At 37.8% G+C, this 24,522-nt stretch overlaps 1 long non-coding RNA gene across 1 annotated transcript in view; it reads right to left on the bottom strand.

Moving 5' to 3' along the window:
* Positions 1-16,165: 16,165 nt before the first annotated feature.
* LOC110202753 (uncharacterized) overlaps positions 16,166-24,522 on the bottom strand; it is a 65,407-nt gene continuing 57,050 nt past the window's right edge. Inside the window, exon 4 of the long non-coding RNA XR_002322790.2 lies at positions 16,166-16,622. This is a non-coding gene — a long non-coding RNA (uncharacterized LOC110202753). The remainder of the gene's footprint in view (positions 16,623-24,522) is intronic.

Raw genomic sequence — 24,522 nt, 5'->3', positions numbered from 1 at the left:
GAGAAAAGTTTGAAGTGTAATTAATAAGTAGCTATTGAAAGAATGATAACACTACTTTGTTGCTAGTTAAACTTCACCGTTGTTAGCATGTAGTCTTGATCAAACAAGAAATGTAGGGTATTTTTTAGCCATTCAGAAAGACTTAAAAAGACAAGACAAATAAATAAAATTCTATTGTCATTACAATGTTATTATTTTTTATAATTAGTGTCATTACAAGGGAGTAAACACTCGCAGCAAGACTGTTCTGTTGATCAAAATTAAGTCATGTCCAATAATATACTTATCCTGTAATACAATCACTCCATTCTTTAAAACCTAATTACTTTCCCTTTGCAGGGAAGTCTTACGTGAGGAAAGGTGAAAAGGGAGAACTTTCATATTTCTTTTGGCTAAGGGTGATAGGAGCATAGATTAAGAGATGGAAGAGATGGAAGAGAATTCAGAGATCATCTAGTTCAACTTCCTCATTTTTCAGATGAGGAAACTGAGGAGAAGGAGGCTAATTGATTTGCCCAAGTTTATTCGGGTTGTAAACAGAAGAGCCAGGATTTGAACTCAGGTCCTGTGATTTCAAATTCAGTGCTCTTCCCCATTACCCCGTGTTACCTTTCAATTCCACTGACCCCTTTAATATCCCACATACCGCTTCCAGGAAATGTTCCAAAATTCCCAAATCATTTACTCAACAGCAACAAATCCTAGAGCAGGGCTGGGAATCTGTAGCCTTAAGGTCACATGGGGCCTGCTAGGTCCTTAAGTGCAGCCTTTTGTAAAATTTGGATTCAGTCAAAAGGTTGCACTTAAGGACTTAGGAGGCCCCTTGTGGTCTTAAGGCCATAGGTTCCTCACCCCTGTGCTAGATTTTAGAGCCAAAAGTAGTCAAAAGTGAAGCTATTAGTCAGAAAACACTTTAAAACTAATGCTATGTGAAGAACACTATACTAGATACTTGAGGAGACACACAATTTAGATGGTAGCCACTACTCCTTCAGGGAGTTTATAATCTAGTAGGGGAATAAGATATCTATATAGCTAGCTAGAGGCAGCTAGGTGCTAGACCTGAAGTCAGGAAGATTCTTCTTCCTAAGTTCAAATATGACCTCAGATACTTACTGGCTGCATGACCCTGGGCAAGTCACTTAACCCTGTTTGCCTCAGTTTCCTCATCTGTCAAATAATCTGGAGAAGGAAATGGCAAACCACTCCAGGATCTTTGCCAAGAAAACCCCAGATGGAGTCATGAAGAGAGGCATGATTGAAACAACTGAACAACAACAATCATAGATATGGCTAGGCTATACAGCATTAAATAGTAAAGGTATTAGGGATAGGCTATGGATAGGGACTTGTAAAGGCAGATGGTGATGTAGTGGCTTTAGCACTTGGTCTAGAGTCAGGAAGACCTTAGTTCAAATCCAGCCTTAGACACTTAGCTGTGTGACCCTGGGCAAGTCACTTAATTTCTGCCTCAGTTTTCCCAACCATAAAATGATAGTAACAGCACTTACCTTGCAGGGTTGCTGTGAGATCAGATGAGATAATATTTGTAAAGTGCTTATCACAGTTCCTGGTGATAATAGAAATCATACAAATGCTTATTCCCTTTCCCTCTTTCTCTGTGGTTTCATTGGTATAAAGAATTCCTGGATAAAAAAATTCCCTGTACCAGGGCAGGTTCTCTGCAACTTAGCATCTTAAGGAATTGCCTAGGACGCTGGGAGGTTAAATGATTTGCCCAGGATCACATAGCCAGGATGTGTCAGGGGCTGTACTTGAACCCAGGTCTTGCTGAGGCAAGCTTTCTCGGGTCTTGGTAGTGGGTTCAGGGCATGTCCTTGTTCCATTATTTTTCCCCTGTTGGATTTACATCACTTTTTTTTTGTCATTTGCTAATTAACAGTATGGAGGCAGCTCGTGGCTCAGTGGATAGAGCACTGGGTCTGAAGTCAGGAAGGCTTGAATTCAAATTCAACCTCAGACACTTCCTAACTGTGTTATTCTGGGCAAGTCACTTAATCTCTGTTTGCCTCCATCCACTGGAGAAGGAAATGGCAAACCACTCCAACATCCTTTCCAAAAAAACCCGATGGATGGTATGGTTCATAGGGTCACAAGGAATGTGGCATGACTGAATGACCAAACAACAACAATAATTAACAATATACACATTAACATAAGCCATACTTAAAATATAAAATGAAACAATTGTTTTCAATAGGGCTCTACATAGAGTAAAGGTTGATCAGTTTCTTAGTCCTACACAAAGTCAAAGAAAGAAGATCACTGAGATTTTTTTCCTTCATGGGCTTTGTAATAGTCATTTACCTAATATATCTATAATTTGTTGTAGGTTTCCAAATGACAGATCATTCAGCTTTCTTTTTGCATTTTCTTCTATACCATCTTCACCCATCCCTTTCGACTTCACATTGTGAGTACGTGAAGAATAAAACAGTGGACTGGGATGCCATCAATAAATCACTCCATAATCTATACCTGAATAACTGTGATGTGAAACAAATAGAATACAAAGGGAACGATCTGCCGTGTCTGGCTTTACTCAACTTGTCTTCTAATCAAATAGAGACTTTACCTGATCAGTTCCTCTTTAATACCTCCCAAGATGTACATCTCTACTTGAAAGAAAATAAGCTAAATTATCTACCAAATTCAATTCTGCAAAACAAGAAACTGAAAATATGTAGCTTGGATTGTATCTTAAGGATGAAATTTAGTCTGTGGTCTAATGCCTGTGATGATGACACTTTTGAAAAATGTGCAGGTGGGTCAGAACTTGTGCCTCTCATTGTCACTCTTCTGCTTGCAATTCTACTCCTCTGTGGCCTGGGGTTGGCCTGCTATTGGAAATTCTACCACCATACAAGTAATTTTGCCCTGCCAATATTTTTGCAAAAGAAAAGGGATCAGGATGACGCTGATGCACCGCATACCCCACGTCCCCCCTCTGAATACACCGGTCCAAAGCGCTTTTCACCGTGCGAAATAAAAGATGAGCCATCTCCTTTGTCCAGAGATGACATGGACCAGAGCTACGAAAATGTGGAAACTGGCCCTGTGAGCTGTGCAGAGGAATGTTTGACAGATCTTTATGAAAATACAGCCCAATTTAATTCTGAGCATTTATATGGAAATGAGTTTTCATCTGAATATTATAATTTCCAGAAACCTCACTGTCTCAATATGCCTCCAGATGAAGATATATATGTTCTTCCAGATTAATAATAATGATTCATGTCATTGAATTTCTTTTGGAAAAATAAAGTAAAATTCATTTGTGATCCTATCACTCAACTAAAACTGGATATACTCAGATTGTCTGGTTACTTTCTATTGGTCAAACGTAATTGCCTTTCTTCTATTTTCATCTCAAGGGGGCTTTACCCACTATTTTATCACTATTGTTCAACCATTCGACCTCCTTTTCTCTTGCCTTCCTTTTATAACCAGACCTTGGCTATAGAAGCATGAATTTTGTCTTTGCAATATCTCTCATGTCTCTTTCTTTCTTTCTTTTTACACTGTCATTGGCCTGGACTTGTCCCTGATTACTATAAGTCAAGTCAACAAACGTTTATTAAACACTCTTAATGATAAAGTGTTTAATATGTGCCAGACATTGTGCTAAGTGCTGGGGATAATCAAGAAAGGTTGAAAGAAATAGTCCCTTCCTTCATGGAGCTTGTATTCCAATGGGGCTAGACACCACCCAAAAAGTTGTCTATATGTAAGATACATACATTGTGAATTGTAGGTCATTCTAACCTCAGAATCAGTTTTTTGATGTAGTCTCCAGACTGACATGCATGCTCCTAGACTGTGTCCTTTACAATTCATCTTTCACACCATTACCAAAGTAACCTTCCTAAAACAGCCTTTTGATCATGTCACTCATTGAGAGAAAGTAAAGAAGAGTCTGCTTCCAATGCTTTTTCCTCCATTGCTGAGCTTTTAGTATAATGTCATGGGATTTGAGAGCTAAAAGGCACCTGAGAGAGCACCTGATGTAACCACCCTCCCCTTTTTATTTTACAGATGAGGTCATAAAAACCCATACAGATTGTAACTCTGTAAAAAAAAAAAAGACTTAAACTAATGAGCTACCCTGCTGAACAAGGGTCTTCTCTCACTTCTAATAAAAATGGGAGATGGAAGGGGGTGAAAAAACTACTTTGGGCTAAACAAATATATGAAACCATGCAAGAACCCCTGAGCATCACTCTAGAGGAAGGTTTAAATGAAGATTTACTTTACTTAAACTAGCTAATTTATCTTTTATTATCTGGTAAAATTAATTTATCTGGTATTATCAAGAAGGGAACTGTCGCATATAAGTGAATTCTTCCTTTCTTAGCATCAAAACTTTCAGCACTTTCAACAGAAATATTTTGGGCTCAATAAGGACAGACTGTTTACTTTTTAATGTATGTAAAATGTAAAACGTGTGTCTACGATTGTTATTAGCAATTGGGTAGTTCATAAGAAAGAGCGGGTAGACCTGAGCATGATATGACTTCAAAAAGCAAAACAGTTCAGGAACAGCTAAAAAGATTAATTATCTTATACAAATGAGGTGTGAGAGGAAGAACTGACACAGAGGAATTAGATGGGGGAGGGTGGTAGTTCTGGAAACCTGTTTTCATAGGAAATGCATTCAAGAGGGAACAATACATATATATCTAGAAGAGTATAAAAGTCTTCTAAATTTAGAAAAAAAGATAAAACGCTAAGGGGAGGTGAGAGGGAGGATAAGGGAGAGCTCTTTAGAGGGGAGGGTGAAGGAATAGGATAAAGGGGATATAGAAAGATGTTTAGATTAAAGGAGGATAAGGGAGGAATTTTGGGGAGGTAAGTTAAGTAATAGTAGGGCAAGGTAGGAGGTAGAAATAAATTAGAGGAGTCAGGAGGGATTGGAAATAAGAGATATGCACAAACAAAAACAAAGATTAAAAGTAGAATCTATTAGGGAAAGTATATATTTATATGTATGTGTATATATATCTCCACATTTAATTGTAGCTTGGGAGGGAGGGAGGAGGAAGGGGGAACAAAGAATAAAATAAAAAGTGTGCAGCAGAGAATACAAGAAAGCCTACAGGGAAGCAAAGAAAAGATGGACAGCTTTTAACACAACGTACAGTATTTAATATGTAGGCTTTATCGAAATGGAAATTCATTGCTATATATTCTTAACCTTCTTTCATGTTCTGCTGTGCCCATAACATTTTTTTCTTATTTTATATTTAAGTTTTAATATTTAAGTTTATATATTTTTCTTATTATGTATTTAGTTTTAGTATTCAATGAAAAAGAACAAATTTTCTCTAAAATGTGCAAAACACCTCTCTGACATTTGAAATATGCTTAACTGAACATCATGTAAATTTTTCTTGATTCTTCAGAGGCACGATTAGAAATATTTATTGACTGGTTGTAATTCGGCCATGCAATAGAGGGCTGTGTGTCACTTTACTCAAATATACCAGAGCCAGAGTAGGCTTGTGGGTTATTCATTTCCATTTTATGGTTGTCAGTTTTTTCTTTTTCTTTTTCACAGTTCGGTGCTTTCACCATTGCTGCTCAGTGTTCCATTCTTTAGCAGCCACCTCCCCAAATCTGGTGCTCTTTCTAATATTAGTGTCTGCCTGGGAAATTGGATATTCAAATCTGTTAGAATTAGATTTAAATGAAGGGACAATAAACTTTGGGTGACGAAACCAATGGAACTCCTGTGACTAAAGTACATGATTTTTAATTCAAGGACTTTGTAACGTCTGTTTTAACTTCTCAGACATCAGTGTTCCCTTTCCTGCTTCTTAGCTGTGGTCTGGAGAGTTGTGGTGATACCATATGGGTAAGTGAGATATCATTTTAGCTCCAGGGTCACAGGATCAGAGCACCACAGATTTAGAGTTGGAAAGGACCTCAGAGGTCATATAGTCCACCCCCTCCTCAGTTTACAAAGGAGGAAACTGACATTGAGAGAAGTTAAATGACTTATTTACCCAAGGCCATAAGAATAGTAAGTAACAGAGGTAAAATTTGAACTCTTCTTCTGGTCAACTTTATTCAGCTCGAAATGGAATGAAGATGTTGTATATATTAGCTAATAACTTAAGGCTGGGTAAAAGCTAGATGAAAAAATGATGGAAAGAAGAAAGTAAGCTTTTTTTTTTTTGGTCCTTAACGGACATAGATATAGACTGAATTTAGTCAGGAGAAAAACTCTGAGAATGAGCCTAACGATCAACCATATGCCTATTGTCTAGGGACTAGGCTAAGTTCTAACAGGCTTAGATTGCTCTCAGGTTAATTATTATTTTTTGGCTATATTATCTTTGAAATATTGTCTGCTAAGATATAGGAGGGTTTGCTATCTGCATCTATAGAGGGAGTTTCCCCACTTTGAGCTTTGAAGTACAGATTCAAGTCATTCCCATGTAACAATACACTTTTAATCCAGTGAGTGGTAGATATGGGATTGTATAGGCCTCATTGAGGTTTATATAAACCAGAGAGAAAAAACTTGGAAATATTCCTAACCTCTGCAGTTAAAAGTATCAGTGTTACAAAAGCTTACTTTTCTAATGGGTAAGAAAGACCCAGGCAGAGCTTTAAATTTCAAACTCCATGTTACTAAGAAAATGGTATTCCAACCACATGGGATTCTCTCCCGTGCAAACTTCCACTCTTTGGGATATCTAATACCTGTAGTTCTAGCACTAGGATGTTTCCTTACACTAAATTACAGGGTACACACTAGGAATGTAGCTCTTTTGGTCAACATAAAAACTGTTGCTCTGGCCACAAGACTATTTTATGACTGGACTCTGGAGGAGAGAGTGAGGCTGATGACTTTGCACAGCCCTGCCTCCCTTAAATCTAATTCACTTGCAAGTCAAGACATCACCCTCCTGATATCACTGGTCCTCTTTGAGAACAAAGGACAAATAACAGTCTGTGAGTAGTAGTAGCTGCCCCCATGGAGACCCAACTGGCCAGTTCCAGTTGGGCAATGTTGATATTTCCTTTCCTCCTCTTCTTCTTCCTCCTCTTCTTCTCCCTCTGTCCCTGTGAGGAGTAATACCCTTACATGTGCATTTTCTTACCAAAGGTTTATAAATTTTGATCACTTACACTCCCCAAGATATCTTGGGGTTTGGGGGATAGATTTTTTTCTTCACTATTTATTCTATCATTTTTCCCCCAAAAAAACTGGGACAATTAACTTTGTCTCATGTAGTCTTTATTTATGATTTCTTGAAATATAGCTCTGGTAAATTAGGCTTTGATAAATCCCACTGGGATTCAAATGGAGCTACTTGACATGCCTTTAAACCCAAATCACTTGGGCTCTCATTGATTGGCCAATACTAGGTCCCAGCCCAAGCCTTACTTGCTCATTGTCTGAGTTTTGATGGCTCAGAGTGAATGTAAATAGGAATTATTTCTGTTTTGACCAGAAACTCTGAGGGTCTTCCCCTCCCAAACTGATTATTTTGTGAAGTCAAACTAGGCCATCTTTTGCCTCAATTCTTGCCTAGCCTTTGTGAAGGGAATTATGATTTTCATAATAATCAATATATGTGTAATAAATATGCTATTAATTTAGATCGTTCAGAATTACTTCTTCTAGCTTGTGAGTCAGAAGCTCACAATGCAGCTTGAAATGATCAGTCAAACCCTTGACAATGCTCATAATCACTGCATTCTTGTGCCTGTGTACCTTAAGTGAAGCAAGTTAAAGACTGTACAACTTGTTCTGGTCACAGAACTCTGGTCCTGTGACCCACCAAGTAACAACCCCCAAAGACCTGAAACAATAGTGTTCCCACAGGACTTCAGGACACCTGTACCTTAGTGGTTGCAGGATTTGTGGGCTTGTGGGAATTTAGGCTGTGGGAAAAAATGATTGTTTGAAATTCACCTTCAACAACACCCCCCCCCAAACACACACACACACTACCTATTGTAATTTATATATATAATCTCTGTCTTCACTTTAGCAAGATGGACTTCTGATCTGGAGAATTCCCAATTTGCAGATCTGTTCCTCACTATGAAACCGATTCATTAAACCGCTACTTGATTACTGATACTTTGTCTCTGGCCTGTTGTATTTTCATTCTCAGGTTAAAGACTGACTCAGTAAAATCCTATTAACAGCTTTAATCACTGAACAGGTGTTGCCTCAGACAAACTGAGACCTGGGAAAGACCTTAAAAAGGCCAGGGTCTCCCACTGCATCTGGGGCCATGACCAGTCTTCCTGATCTATGTTTTTCCTTTGGACTCAGATGACTCTGGAGGAAAGAATGAAGTTGGTGATTTTGCACAGCCTTTCTTCACTTAAATCCAATTCGCTTGCAAGTTAAAATATCACCCTCCCAATTTCATTGGTCCTCTTTGAGAATGAGGGCCAAACAACAATCTTTTATGACTGCTCTGTTATGAATGCTAATACTTCTCTCTGAGATTCTCTCTTATTTAACCTATATGTATCTTCCTTTCACATAGTAATTTGTATGTTATCTACCCCATTAGATTTTGTGTTACTTAAGGGTAGGGCTTGTTTTTGGCTTTCTTTATATCCCTGGCACTTAGCACAGTGCCTAGAACATAGTAAGTGATTAATATATACTTCTTGACTTGATTTGTTCTTTCTATTGAATTTCACACATGGTCTAGACATGAAGACATTAAAAATATAATGTGATTACTCTGGTCCCCACTATCTTAAGGGAAAAGTCTGTACCCCCCATGGCTCTCTGGTACCCTTAGAGGACTAGAGAGGGGGATATCTCTTGGTTCTGCCAGTGGTTCAATTCCCCAAAGATTGTGTTTCACTCATTTTAATGATCCAAGCACTCCATTTCATTTACCACTTGACAATCATATTAGCTTTTACAAATTAATATTTACTTAAAGATATTTAAAAAACATACAAACATTGCTAGGAGAATATCTTCTCCCAGAAGCAGGCTCCTGGGGTCTCCCAGGTCGGTGCCTCCACCTTAGCTAGTCTGGGCATATATGTCGAACAGCTCTTTTCACGGTTTGACCTCAAACAATTTTCTTAACCTCCCTGGGTTTCAGTTTCCTCATCTGTAAATTGAAGGGACTGGACCCAAAGGTGTTTTTGGTGTCTTCCAGGTCTAAGTTTATGATCTTAGGACCCTATTAGAATGCTAGTGGATTGAGGGGTGACTCTCTTTGTTATGATGAGATTCTCTGTGAGTGGAGAGAAGTGGAGACAGTGGACAGTTGATTATAAGATAAGAAAGCACTTGGTTTGAAGTCAGAGGATCTGGTTTGAAGCTGGTTCAGGTAGGAATCTTCCAGGAAAACCTGGTGGGCTGCATGCTGTGGTAGAAAAATCACTGGATTTGGAGTTAAGAGAACTGAGTTTGGAGGCAACTAGGTGACATATTGGATAGAGCACTAGGGCTTGCAGTCAGAATGATTCATCTTCCTCAGTTCAAATCTGGCCTCAGACACATAACACTCACTAGCTGTGTGACTTTGGGTGAGTCACTTAACCCCACTTGCCTGAGAGAGAGAGAGAGAGAGAGAGAGTGTGTGAGAGAACTGAGTTCGGCTGTAGCTCTGTTACCCTTACTAGCTACTGGTTACCCTTGGACAAGTCACTTTATTTCTCTGAACCCCAGCATCCTCATCTGGAATGAGGATAATAATACTTGCTCTTCATAGTATTATTTTGAAGAAAACACTTTGTCATCCTTAAAGTACATTATCAACATGAATTATTATTCCTATTACTCCAGGGAGTCCTTGCAGTCAGTATCCAGTAGTGACCTGCTGTCTTTTTGTGAGTTAGTGCATGTCTCCTTCCATGATACCACCTTAGGAAGTGGATTAGGGAAGACACATCTCATCATCTATGTCCCTGGGGAAGCGTAGACCACTATAGGGATTTTGTTGGTGTGTATCTTAGCATGTTAGGAAAGAGTTTCCAGGTTGGTTTGTGTTGATCAGGTTACCAAGAGGACTGAGGAAAGCAGGTCTGGGGATGCTCCTAATTTAGAGAGTCATTCTAACATCTTAATGAGGCAGCTAAGTGAGGTGCTAGTATGCTGGATGTGGCATCATGAAGAGCAGAGTTCAAATACTTAGATATTTTCTAGATTGTGTGACCCTGGGAAAGTAATTTAACATCTCTCATTTTCCTCATCAGCAGATGTGGAAATAATAACACCAAACTCCCAGGGTTATTGTGAAGATCAAATGGGTTACTACATATAAAGTGCTTTGAAAACTTTAACGAGGGATACAAATATTAGCTATTATTGCTACTGCTACTAGCTGTCATAGATAGTGAGCATTAAAAGAGAAGAGTTTTGGGGCAGCTAGGTGGTGCAATGGATAGAGCTCTGGCTTTGGAGTCAGGAGGACCTGAGTTCAAATCCAGCCTCAGACACTTGACACTTACCAGCAGTGTGATCTTGGTCAAGTCACTTAAACTGGAGTACCTCACCAAAAAGCAAAAAGAAACAGAGAGAGAGAGAGAGAGAGAGAGAGAGAGAGAGAGAGAGAGAGACAGAGAGACAGACAGACAGACAGACAGACAGACAGACAGACAGACAGAGACAGAGACAGAAAAGGTTACTGTTGTCACATTGGGCATTTTTATAATCTCACTTATAGAGAATTCACAGAGAGATTCTATTTTCCCTTTTCCTACTCTTCTAGGAGTCAATACAGAGACCGTGGGATCACTTTTCTAAAAATGGAATTATTTATTTGGTGGCTTTGTAATCTGGAAGACATAATTTGAAAAGGGGCACAAGTTAAGTTAGTTACACAGCAGGGAATGGAATACTGAGCATTAACTTATTCCTGACTCTTATCACTAAGTGACAATCTATTAAACTCTAGCTCTAAACAACTCAGAAAGTAAAAATAAGGCTCCCCTACAGAGAAGCCACAATGCATATTACCTTCCCATTTAAATTATTTTTATTTCCTGGAAAATCTAAGGGAAGCCTCAATCAAGAGCAAGTAATAATAATACTAATTATTATTATTATTATTAATCAATTTAATTTGTCAAATATTTTTATATTTTATATTAATTGTATACATTATATTTATTATACATAACATAATATGTTATACTTTCTATGTATTTATGATAGGTATTGAGGATACAAAGACAAAAATTAAACAATCCCTGCCCTCAAGGAGATTTCTTTTCACTAGTGGGATACATGTACACAGAGAAGTAAGTATAAAGTAATTGAGAAGAGAGGAAACATGAACACCTCGGGGGATCAGGGAGAACTTCATGGAAGAGACGGTATCAAAGGGAGTCTTAGAAGAAGATAAAGATTCTGAGGGGAAGAGAAGAGGGAGGCCTATGTTCCAGGCTTCGGCCATGGCCTGCACAGAGACACAGTGCAGGGACAAAAAATTGGAAGTGGCTTCACTGAGATGTAGAGAGCCCTAGGGGCGAGCTAGGTGGTATAGTGGATAGAACTCTGGCTCTGGAATCAGGAGGACCTGAGTTCAAATGTGAACTGAGACACTGTGTGATGCTGGGCAAGTCACTTAACCCTGTTTAACCCTCAGTTTCCTCATAGTGTAAAATGAGATGAAGAAAGAACAACAATAGAGAGCCTTCTGCCATGGAGAAAAGGTGAAGACTATGTGAAGACGACACTATCAGTTTATAGCCCGGGTGTCTCTGATAGGGAAACCTTGGGTATTGAGGTTGTACAGAATGGAGGTACCTAGCTGCTCCTGACAATTTGTGAATCAGGTGAGGGGGCACATATTCCCAGGCTAAATCAGAACTCAGGTAAGGTATGTGGGCCCTTGCCTTAGAAGCCCAGAATTCAGAGCTGTAGAGGGAACAGCATCCAAACGCTTTCTGCCATGCAAGTTTGACTGTTGCTTCTCAGTTCTTTCAGTCATGTCTGATTCTTCATGACCCTATTAGGGGGTTTCTTGGCAAAGATACTGGAATGGTTCGCCATTTCCTTCTCCAGCTCATTTGACAGTTGAGGGAAATGAGGCAAACAGGGTTAAGTGACTTGCCCAGGGTCACCTAGCTAGTAAATGTCTGAGGCCAGATTTGAATTCATGAAGATGAATCTTCCTGACTCCAAGCCCAGCTCTCTATCCATAGAGCCACCTAGCTGCCGACATTTCGCTAGTTTTTCCTTAAATGATACTGAAATGATCCTTATAACTTGATCGTCTCAGAGGACTCAAAGGCTCAGGCTACTGACATTATTTCCTCATCACCTGAGTATCAAACAGCCTGGTACAGCTCCTAATACTTGGCTGGTAGAAATCAATGAAGACCGGCAAGGGGGCATCGTTCAGTCCAATCAATTTGAATTGTCCCTGATGTGTAGCCTTGCTGAATAGCCTTCTGCTATGGCTGAGTAAATCTTCTTCTGTTAACTGTTAAATGACCTACGAGTGTCTCATTTTGTTCCAATATCAAACGTACACGACTAGGGGATGGGCCTGAGCCAGAAAAAATTGGTGTAGGCTTGAAGGATTAGAATAAGTTGATTTTGTTGAAGTTGCAGATAGACAGGGGAGAGGAAGGTGATCCTGGATTAGCTTTCATGCTTCTGATGATACTTTTGGTGATGCCCCTAGGCATCATGATTGTTTACCATGTACCCACAACTCCACTCCCCTACCTCTGGGATATTGGAGATTAAACTTCCTGTGGCCATTCAGCAAGAAGAGAGCAGGTCAATATACTCTTCGTCCTTAAGAATAACACTTTGAATATAATTGGAGTAAAATTTTTCCATGTCTACTGGAAGATTTCCTCAGAACTCGATTTGCCTTTAGAACAGCCAGAAAAAATTGAAATTGAAAAAAAAAATTGAAAAAAATGGCATTTTTTAGAATTAAAAGTTATTTTCCCCTCACTCAAAAGGACAAATATTGTTGCTGGAACTGGATGGATGTCTTTGCTCATGCATACCTTGTTTTATTGTGCTTTGTTTGATTGCGTTTCACAGATACGGCATTTTTTACCAATTGAAAGTTTGTGTCAACCCTGCATTAAGTAAGTTTATGGGTGTTATTTTTCCAACAGCATATGCTCATATCCTGTCTCTGTGTCACCTTTTGGTACTTCCTGCAACATTTCCAACTTTTTCATAATCACCATATTTATTATAGTGATCTATGAAGACTAAGTGGTACAATGGAAAGCTACATGGAGAAACAGTGACCATAACTGTTTCTGCACAACCCCCCAACAATCGGTTCAGTTAGTTCATTAGGAGGGAGGCAGGGAGAGGAGAGCTGGCCAACTTGCTGGGGAAAAATCACATGAACTGGCCATTTTGCCATTAGAAAGCATATTAATTTCCTACTTTTTAGTCAATTACATTGACGCTATAGAAATACCATGGGAAAGATACCACCTTTCTGTTTCTGTTTATTCAGGTTATCAGAACAAAAGGACAATTTTTCTTGGTCCTTTTCTTTAGCTCAATGTGAATGGCAAATAGGAGAGTTCTTTACACAGATTGTCTTCCTAACATTTCTAGAGGATGTTATCTAAAAAAACCCACTGATGCATAATAACCAAACTCTATTTATTCAATGTAGCACAGTGGATACATCTTTAGACAGGAAGACTTGGGTTCAAATCCTGTTTCAGACAATGGGCAAATCATTTAACCTGTCTCAGTCTCAGTTTCCTTATGTGTAAAATGGGGATCATAATAGCACCTAATTCACAGGGCTGATGTGAGGATCAAGTGAAAAATAGGTGTAAATCTTACACCTATTGTAAAACTTAAAGAATTATATGAATTTCAGCTATGATCTTCATCATCCTAATCTTCAATACTATTCATGAAACTCTTCAATCAAGGAGGCCTTTTCAAAAGGTGAATCCCATGGCAGTACACAGAAAGGAATGCAAAGTATAGTCTGGATGCAGAAAAATCGTTTAAGATGCTATTGCAGTGGGTGATACATGTGGTGGTAAGATCCTAATCTGGGGCTGTGATAATGGAGATGGGAAAGAAAAGGCAGATACAAGACAGGGCGAAGAAAGCCTCGACAAATGTGGTGGCCAAATATCCGGGGGAAGGGTTGTCTAGGAGAAGATTGCATCAGTTAGCGCTGTGTGGTCAATCATGGAAGAAGCAAATTATTTCATAGGTGGTGTGATGAATTTTATTCATATCACTGACTCTGGAGGCAAAAAACCTGGGTTTAAATCCTGACTCTGATGCTTACTGCCTGTGTGACCATGGGTAAATCACTAATCTCCCTGGGCCTCAGTATCAGTTTCCTTATTAGTAAAATGAAGGGACTGAACTAAATGACTTTGGAGGTTCCACCCAGCCCTAGCTCTATGATCCTATAACTGTTTTGTTTGTTTGTTTTTATTTTCTGAGTCAGGCTTGTAACTTCATTGGAATAGAGAACTTCCTATGAGAAAATTCCTGCTACCATTGCAGATCAGCATCTGTCATGCGATTTATCCTCTTAAAGTTTTGCTGCTCTTTTCCTGAAGCCTATTAAAAAGAGTAAGCCTGGTAAGCCTGTGTAATACTATCTAGCATTTACTTAGTGCCTTAAGGCTTGCAAAATGTTTTACATGCTATCTGATTTCATCTTCATTATAGCCCAGTGAGGTAAGTGCTATTAATATCTCCATTTTATAGATGAGGCCATTGAGGCAGAAAGAGGTCAAGTGACTTTCTCAGGGTCACACAACGAGTAAGTGTCTGAGGCAAGATTTGAATTCAAGTCTTCTTGACTCCAGGTCCAGCCCTCTAACTGTGCCATCTAGCTTTCTCGTGAGCTCAATAAATGTCTACAAATTACCTGACTTGGATATGCCAAGTTGAGAGGATATAGAGGTGCCTGCTTAAAGAACCTCTGATCATTGTTTGAGAGTAAGACTCTAGTGTTATTTAGATTATGGAAGTTGATCTACAATAATGATTTGAAAGTATTTTTTATAACAGTGGATGTGGGGAGGGTCTAGAGCAAGGGTGGGGAACCTGCAGCTTTAAGGCCACTTGTGGCCTTCTAGGTCCTTAAGTGCAGCCTTTTGACTAAATCAAAATTTTACAGATTCTGTAATTTGGATTCAGTCAAAAGGATGCACTTAAGGACCTAGAAGTCCATATGTGTACTTAAGGCCACAGGTTCCCCACCCTGGGTCTAGGGAGAGCTCTCCAAAATTTCATAAGCTGCCACAGGAGAAAGATTATTTTATTTTTTTCTTTTTTAAAAAAACAATTTATTTATTAATTTTCAGTTTTCAATATTCATTTCCATAAGATTTTCAGTTTCAAGTTTTCTCCCCCTCCCTCTCCTCCCTACTCCCTAAGATCGTGTGCAATCTGATATAGGCTCTACCTATATGTTCATATTAAGCATGTTTTCACATTAGTCATGATGTAAAGAAGAATTAAAATCAATGGGAGGAACCACAACAAAGAAGAATCAAAACAAAACAACAAAAGAAAAAGAGAGCAAACAGTATGCTTACATCTGTATTCAGACTCCATGGTTCTTTTTCTGGATGTGGATAGCATTTTCCATCATGAGTCTTTTGGAGTTGTCTTAGATCGTTGCATTGCTGAAAAGAGCTAAGTCTGTCAAAGTTAGTCATCACAGAGTGTGGCTATTACTGTGTACGATGTTCTCCTGGTTCTGCTCACTTCACTCAGCATCAGTTCATGTAAGTCTTTCCAGGTTTTTCTGAAATCTGCCTGCTCATCATTTCTTATAGCACAATAGCATTACATTACATTTATACACCACAGCTTATTCAACCATTCCCCAATTGATGGATATCCCCTCAATTTCCAACTCTTGACCACCAGAAAAAGAGCTGCTATAAATATTTTTGTACATGTGGGTCCTTTCCCCATGTTTATGATCTCTTTGGGACATAGACCTAGAAGTAGTATTGACAGGGGAAAGATTAAGTCTCAGTGCAGTGAGCATTTAAGCCAGTGACTAAATCTTTCTCTTGTGAACTCTTCAGGCCTTCAAATTGTCCAGAACCAACCTCTCTCTGTCCCTGGGTGTGTCTTTCTTTTCTAATTTGCAATGTGATTGAATTTGTTTTGAATTTCCTGTGAATTGTCCCAGAAAAATGGAGACTGAATACAATTACACAAGGTTGTACCTATGCACTTATTTTATTTTCCATACTTCAAATGGGGACATCTGGAATTCATCAAAGGAAATAATACATAAATGGATATTTTGACATTTTAAAAGTAACAAGTGTGTTATAATTTTAATATGACTATAACACATATTAGGTGTCTTTGAATGCCCCATATAGGAAATGTCAAGTTATATTTCCTACAGATGACATATAACTTGTATTCAATGTAATTTCATTTTGTATTTACTGTGCTAGAATCATAAGATTTATTTCAGTATATTAATCATCTTTTTGTGATACCTTGTCTTAATTATTTTATGTAACATATAATTTATTCATGGTACATCTTCCTTTCTTCATAAAGAAATGCCTCCAATTTCCAAACATACCCAAAAATGGCAAGCAAAGATGATCCTGCACAAACCAGGTATGTGAGTTCTGTCTTCATGGTAGTTGTTTGCCTAGAATTAAGTAATAAAGGTAATCAATCAGGAGTGGGATAAATACAACATGTATCCTTTGGTACATCTCTGAAATCTTTTTTTTTTTGTCATTCTGGCTCATCAGGCACGAATTTGTCTAGCCCATATAATTTAAGTTTAATTATCTGATTTTAATCTTTACTAAAGAAAAAAAGAGCATCTTTGTAGTGAGGGCTGGGAAAAGGAGGGGAGGAAAGAGGGAGGTGTGTTTTAAGGAGAAGGCTACAGAGTATATTTGAAGGGATACATCATTGTGGAATGGATTATCCTCTTGGGTTGTCATATGAAAGACTTCATGCTTATTTTCAATCACTTGTGTTCCCTGTTTCAGGATTAAATGGGGCAGAATATTACAAAGTAGTGAGGGCAATGGAAAAAAGAAATGTCATCCTCTTTCTAGCCTTAACTTACATTACTCTCTGTTCCACACAAAGTGGATTCTTCACTGTTCCCCTAATGTCACACTTAATATTCTACTTCCATGCATTTATTCTTCTTTCCTGGAATGAACTCATTCCTCACCTTTGCCTCTCAAAACTATTATCTTCTTTAAAGGCTCACCACAGGTGGCACCTCTTCCATGAAATTCTTCGTCCTCAAGTTCCTTGCAAAATACTCCCAAAATATTGTGCAATAGCAATATAAAGGGTCCTTGAGGAGAAAGACTATTCCAGCTAAAATCCCACCTTCACAGGAAGCCTTTGCTGATCCATCTTAATTCTGGTGCCTTACCCCTGTTAATTGTTTCCTGTATATATTTTGTTTGTACAATGGTGTTTGTGTGTTGTCTCCCTAATAGACTGTGAACTCCTTGAGAACAGGGACTGTCTTTTTCTCTTTTTATATCCCCAGTGTTGGGCAGAGCCAAGATGGCAGAGAAAAAGCAGGGACTTGCCTCAGCTTTCCTAAATTCCCCTCCAAATAACTTTAAATAATGCCTCAAAACAAATTCTGGAGTGGCAGAACCCGCAAAAGGACAGGGTGAAATAATTTGCCAAGGCAATTTAGAAAGTAAGCAGGAAAGTTTGTCATACTGCTCAGCCAGTAGGGGTTGGGGGGAGGCGAAAAGTGGAGCATGGTCCAGCAGCACAGGCTGTGCCAGAGCAGACTGGGTCCCAGCAAACCAGAAGCAGGGCTTGGGAGTGACTGAATCAGCAGTGACAATGGGTGCTTCCAGAGCTCTCAATCCACAGACACTAATGGGGTCGGATAACTGGTCAGAAGGAGATGACAGGGGTCCCTTTGCTGGCACTGGAGACAAGACTCTGTTGCATTGCCCATACTTGCATCCTGGTTGCAGTCCTAGGTGGCAATCCCAGGGTGAGAAGGAGCACTAGCGCACCAGAGCTTGCTTTCACAGGGGTTCAGGAATCCCACTCAAGTTCCAGGGTAGAAAAGAGTGCTTGTGTCACTCACAGACCAGAGCACAGCATAAACACACTTCTCCTTAGATGATACCACTTTGGAAGAACTGAAAACTTACAGGTCCCTAAAAGTATCTCTGAAAACAGTTCCATAAAACCCTCTGAAGCTTGGGACAGTGTGCCCTCCACCCTAGAAGCAGAGCCCCATTTTAGCATAGAGTTAAAAGTCAAGAAATAGGCTGGGAAGATGAGCAAACAACAGAAAAAAAATTCTCACTGTAGAAAGCTACCATGGTGACAAGGAAGATCAAAACAGGCACTCAGAAGACAACAAAGTCATAACTGCTACATCCAAAGCCTCAAAGAAAAATATGAATTGGTCTTAGGCCATAGAAGAGCTCGAAAAGTATTTTTATCAAGTAAGAGAAGTAAAGGAAAATTTGGGAAGAAAAATGAAAGTGATTCAAGAAAATCATGAAAAAGTCAACACCTTGGTAGAGGAGGAGCAAAAAAAATACTGTAGAAAGTAACACCTTAAAAAAACATAATAGACCAAATGGTAAAAGAGGTCCAAAAAGCCAAGGAGAAGTAGAATGCCTTGAAAAGCAGTACTGGACAAATGGAAAAAGATACACAAAAATTCACTGGAGAGAAGAACTCCTTAAAAAAGTAGAATTGGCCAAATAGAATAGGACATGTAAAAACTCACTAAAGAAAAAAATTCCTTAAAAGTTAGAACTGGGCAAGGGGAAGCTAATGACTTTATGAGATATCAAGAAACAATCAAATAGAATCAAAATAATGAAAAAAATAGAAGAAAATGTGAAATATTTCATTGGAAAAACAACTGACCTGGAAAATAGATCCAGAAGAGAGAATTTAAAAATTATTGTACTACCTGAAAGCCATGATTATATCCCTAGTATTTAGCGCAGTGCCTGAAACATGGTAGATGCTTAATAAATGCTTATTGACTGTCTTACTGACTGATTTTTTTAGTCTTTATATCCTCGGTATCTAGCACTGGGTCTTACTCATACTAGATGCTTAATCAATGCCTGTTGAATGAATTAAAGAGGAAGTCCCCCTTCCACATGTAAGAGAAAGAAAAACAAATTAAGAGGTCATAGTAGTACTTTTGGATTTCAGAAATGTGGACAAACTAATGGTAGAAGCTAGAGATAAGTGTGGATAGGATGCAGAGAGGGCAGATAGAGAGGGAAATTGATAGAAGAAAGAAAGAAGAAGAGCTACACAAGTCAACAAGACTGATGAATATCTAATGTTTGAAGACAATCTGATTAGGGCTAAAGAGTCTATCTGCCTACATCAGGACTGACAGATTCAAGTCATTGTCACAATGCATTCTATGTGGCCACTTTTTAAAATGTCCCTTAAGTGGCTATAATTTTATTGCACCTTTACTGACTTTCCTTTGAGATACTCTGTAATTCTCTCCTTCTTCTATTCTATTCTTAAGTCCACTTAAATGCAAAGCCACTTGCAAGTCATGGCATCATTTTCTCGACATCATGGTCCTCTTTGAGAATTAAGGACAAACAAGTAGGTAACCCTTACACACACAAAACTAGGTGCAGTAGTGTAGATAACTGAGAAGATTCACTTTATAGAAAAGAGATGCAATAATTGTAAATGCAATAGATGAAAAGAGAAGGTTATTGCTATAAAATCAATGATCTTTTGGGTTGGTGGAGAAGAGCTGGTGATGTGTTAACATTAGCCAAATAGGCAGAGAACTCTTGTGATAATTTTCTCAGGCAGATAACAGCTTCCTCCCTTCCAGTCCCTGTGCTGGGTGCCAAAGCAAAGAGGAAACATAACTGCCTGTCTCAGATAAGTAGCCATTCTTTAATGTTTTTTGTTGGGTTTCCATTTCTGCTTAACACCTGCTCATGCAGTATGGGGTAGAAAATGAACACCATTTGTTCGCACTCCATAGACTCTGATAACAGATAACACTAACTTTAACCAAGGGAGTTATTCAAGCTCTTCAGCTGTGCTCTCCAGTAAAGATAACAAAAGGAAATGCATCCAGTTGGCAAGGAGGTTATAAGACTGAAGGCTGAATCAATGAAAGCTAAAAGAATTAAGTGAAATAACAAAAAAAGAGTTTTAAATGGAAAATAAATTTTAGTTTTCTAGATTCTAAAGGGTTAGGAATCAACTTTTCGAACATAACTGGTTGCTTTTATGATAGTCCTTTAAAAAAAGTTTTGTTTAAATGAATTCTTTAGAAAAGATTTGAAAATTCAGTGGCTTTATTTTTACTCTCTCATAACAATACTACATTTTGCTGTATTGACTTTTTAAAGCCACATTGTACTGTGTGTACACACAGGTTTCAACAGCATAATATTTCTCATTTATATTCTCATTCGAAACCTTTTCATAATAGTTTTTTTTTAAATAACATTGCTTAGTATTGATTGATTGACAATTTAAGTTGAGAGACCAAAACTTCTACAATAGTTAATTGTAGTGTTAAAAAATGTCATTGTCTGGGTCCTTTGGCCAAATTTCTGTGACCTTTATTTGATTTGTGTAAGGCATATTGAGTTCAACCGTGTGCTCTAGAGGGGCCTCTTACATTTAGCTGCCCCATGACATTTGCACCAAATAGTAAAGAATAAATGAGTGTAAAATACACATATGAGATTATCATCATAACAAAATTAACAGGAACTTATTGTTGATAACCTGGCACTGAACTAAAAAACAGAGCAGAAGGTGAAGATGCTTGATCATGTAAAGGAATGGATATATAGATAGGTAGACAGATGGATAGGTAGATAAAGGGATAGATGATAGATGGATAGGTACATGGATAGCTAAATGTACGAATGGTAGGTAATAAGTAGACATGGATAGATGGATAGATAGATAGATAGATAGATAGATAGATAGATAGATAGATAGATAGATAGATGATAGATAGATAGATAGACACACCATATAGTGATACTTCATTTCTCTGTCATCATCTGAGAATTCCTCCATTAAGGTCTTAATTCATGATTGTACTGTGATATGGAGGTGACCTTGGATCCTTACTCCTTAAAAGTTATTCTAATGGGTAAAAAAGATTTTACAAATTCTACCATGCTAGAAAGGCTATACATAAGGGCCTAGTGATGGTTTATATGGCTGTTGTACAAGAACCAACCAATCTAGTTAATTTGGAGATGCTCATACCAAGACTGGCTGCTTTGGCCACAGCAACAATCAAAGATGACCTATTACGTTATGGAGGGGTTGAGCTCTGTGTTGACAGAGAGAGCAATCAATGTCTACAAAACTATACACTCTTTAAGTATTTGTTGGTTAATCCTTATAAATTGCTTTTCCAAAAAGCTCAAGTTTTCCTCCTTCCTACCTTCATTCAAAAAAGATTTATTAAGCACTTGATGTATGCTATGTGCTATATCTCTGCATGGCAGTAGTAGTAAGAAGAGCATAAGACATTATCCATGTTCTCAAGAATTTTACGTTCAAATAAGGGTGATAAGACATGAAAACAAATAAATGTAATTGAGATGAATAGCTGATAAATACATAAGATAAGTAAAAGCAATGCGTTGTATGATAAAATGAACAGCAGAATGTCTTCATATGATCATAGATTTAATGTTGAAAGGGTCCTTAGAGATCATCTAATGCAATCTCCTCATTTTTAGAAGAGGAAACTAAGTATCAGAGAGGCAAAAATGGAGGAGAAAAAATTTCTCACTATATAGCATTTGAAGAAATGGTTAGTCTTGTAGAAAGGAGATATTTGGGGAATGGATGAATGGTTGGATGCCCAAACAAATGAACTAAGAACTTTATCAATTTGCAGAGAAGCAAGAAAAATAAAGAGAGAAAATTATGCTTTAATTTACACTGAGAGTTCATCCTCTGTAGGTGGATAGCATTTTTTTCATCATGAGTCCTTTGGAATTGTATTGGATCATATTATTAATCATAGTAGCCAAGCCTTTCACAGTTGATTGTCATTAAAACAATGCTGTTGCTGTGCATAATAATCCCATGATTCTACTCACTTCACTTTGCATCAGTTCATATAGGTCTTGCCATGTTTTTATGAAACTACTCCATCATCATTTCCCATAGTACAATAGTACTCCATCACAATCATAAACGTCAACTTGTCCAGCAATTCCCCAACTGATGAGCATCCCCTCACTGTTCAATTCTTTGCCACTACAAAAAAGGCTGCTATAAATATTTTTGTACATAGAGATCCTTTTCCTTTTCCTTTGATCTCTTTAGAAAATAGACTTAGTAGTGGAATTGCTGAGTCAAAGGGTATGCATAGTTTATGGCCCTTTGGCCAAAGTTCCAAATTGTTTTCCAGAATGGTTGGACCAATGAATTCACAACTCTATCAATAATTCATTTTTCCTTCATTCCCTCCAGCATTTGTGATTTCTGATTAGTATGAGGTGGTACCTCAGAGTTATTTTAATTTGCCTTTCTCTCATAAATAGTCATTTGGAGCATTTTTTCATGTGACTATAGATAGTTTTAATTTCTTCTTCTAAAAACTGCCTGTTCATATCATTTGATCATTTATCAATTGGAAAATGGTTCTTATTTTTTATAAATTTGACTCAGTTCTATACTTAGCATACATATGAGAAATTAAGTCTTTATTGGAGAAATTTGTTAAATTTTTTTAATATTGTTTCATTGCCTAGGTACATTTTAGTAAAATGTAGTTTCCCTGATTATCTCTTTCAATTAGGTCTAGTTTTGCTTTTGCTTAGTCTGAGATCATGATTGCTACCTCTGCCTTTTTTTTTTTAGCTGAAGCATATTAGATTCTGCTTCAGCCCTTTATTTAATTAATTAATTAATTAATTTTTAGTTTTTAACTATTCCATTCCACATTTCTTTTTTCTTTTAATAAATTTATTTATTTTTGGTTTTCAACATTTATATCCACAAGATTTTGAGTTCTAAATTTTCTCCCCATCTCTCCCCTCCCCCCACACCAAGACAGCATGCATATTTCTCCTGATCTGCCCTCCCTTCTGTCACCTCCCCTTCTTCTCTTATCCCCTTTGTCTTCTATTTTCCTATAGGGCAGGATAGACTTCTATACCCTATTGCCTGTATAGCTTATTTCCCAGTTTCAGCCTTTCATATTTTAGGGATGATTCCAACATAATTGATTCCTACCCATGCTTTCTGTCTATGTAAACCCCTTTTAACTGCCCTAATAATGATAGAGTTCTCAAGAGTTACATGTTTTGTCTTTCCATATAGGAATGTATACAGTTTAACTTTATTGAGTTCTTTATGATTGCTGTTTCATGTTTACTTTTTAATGCTTCTCTTGAGTCTTCTGTTTGAATGTCATATTTTCTATTCAGCTCTGGTTTTTTTATCAGGAATACTTGAAAGTCTTCTATTTTATTAAATATCAATTTCCCCCCCTGAAGGATTACATTCAGTTTTGCTGGGTAGGTGATTCTTGGTTGTAATTATCATTCCTTTGCCTTCTGGAATATTATATCCCAAGCTTTCCACTCCTTTTACATGGAAGCCACTAAATCTTGTGTGGTGATTCTGACTGTGGCTCGATGATATTTGAATTGTTTCTGTCTGGCTGCTTGAAGTAGTTTCTCCTTGACCTGGGAGCTCTGAGGTTTGGCTATAATATTCCTGAGGATTTGCATTTTGATTTCTCTTTCAGGTGGTCATTGGTGGCTTCTTTCCATCTCTATTCTATTCTTTAGATCTAAGATATCAAAACAGTTTTCCTTGATAATTTCTTGAGAAATGATTTCTAGGCTTTTTCTTCGATCATTGCTTTCAGGTACTCCAATAAATTATCTCTCCTTGATCTGTTTTCCAGGCCAGTTATTTTTCAGATGACATATTCCACATTTTATTCTATTTTTTTCATTCCTTTGACTTTGATTGTTTCTTGATGTCTCATGGAGTCATTGGTTTCTACTTGCCCAATTCAATTTTTTAAGGAATTATTTTCTTTTTCTTTTTTTTTTGAAACATTTTTAAAAATCAATTTATTTTGAATTATCAACAATCACTTCCATAAGCTTCTCAGCTTCAAATTTTTCTCCTTCTCCCTCCCCACCTTCCTCCTCAAGATGGCACGCAATCTGGTATAGGCTAAACATATATATCCCTGTTAAACATATTTTCATGTTAGTGATGTTGTAAGTAAGAATTAGAGCCAATAGGAGGAACCACCAGAAAGAGGAAACAAAACACAACAGAAGGAAAAAAACAGCAAATAGTATACTTCGATCTGCATTCAAACTCCATACTTCTTTCTTCTTTGTGGATAGCATTTTCTATCATGAGGCCTTTGGAGATATCTTAGATCCTTGTATTGCTGAGAAGGATTAAGTCTACCAATATTAGTCATTGTACAACGTGGCTGCTACTATGTACAATGTTCTCCCAGTTCTGCTCATTTCACTCAGCATCAGACCATACAAGCCTTTCCAGGTTTTTCTAAAGTC

Source organism: Phascolarctos cinereus, unplaced genomic scaffold, assembly GCF_003287225.1.
Source record: "Phascolarctos cinereus isolate Bilbo 61053 unplaced genomic scaffold, phaCin_HiC Scaffold_4;HRSCAF=312, whole genome shotgun sequence".
Classification (NCBI taxonomy): Eukaryota; Metazoa; Chordata; class Mammalia; order Diprotodontia; family Phascolarctidae; genus Phascolarctos; species Phascolarctos cinereus.
The sequence above is the reverse complement of the archived record's forward strand: the minus strand, read 5'-3'. Positions and strand labels throughout refer to the sequence as shown.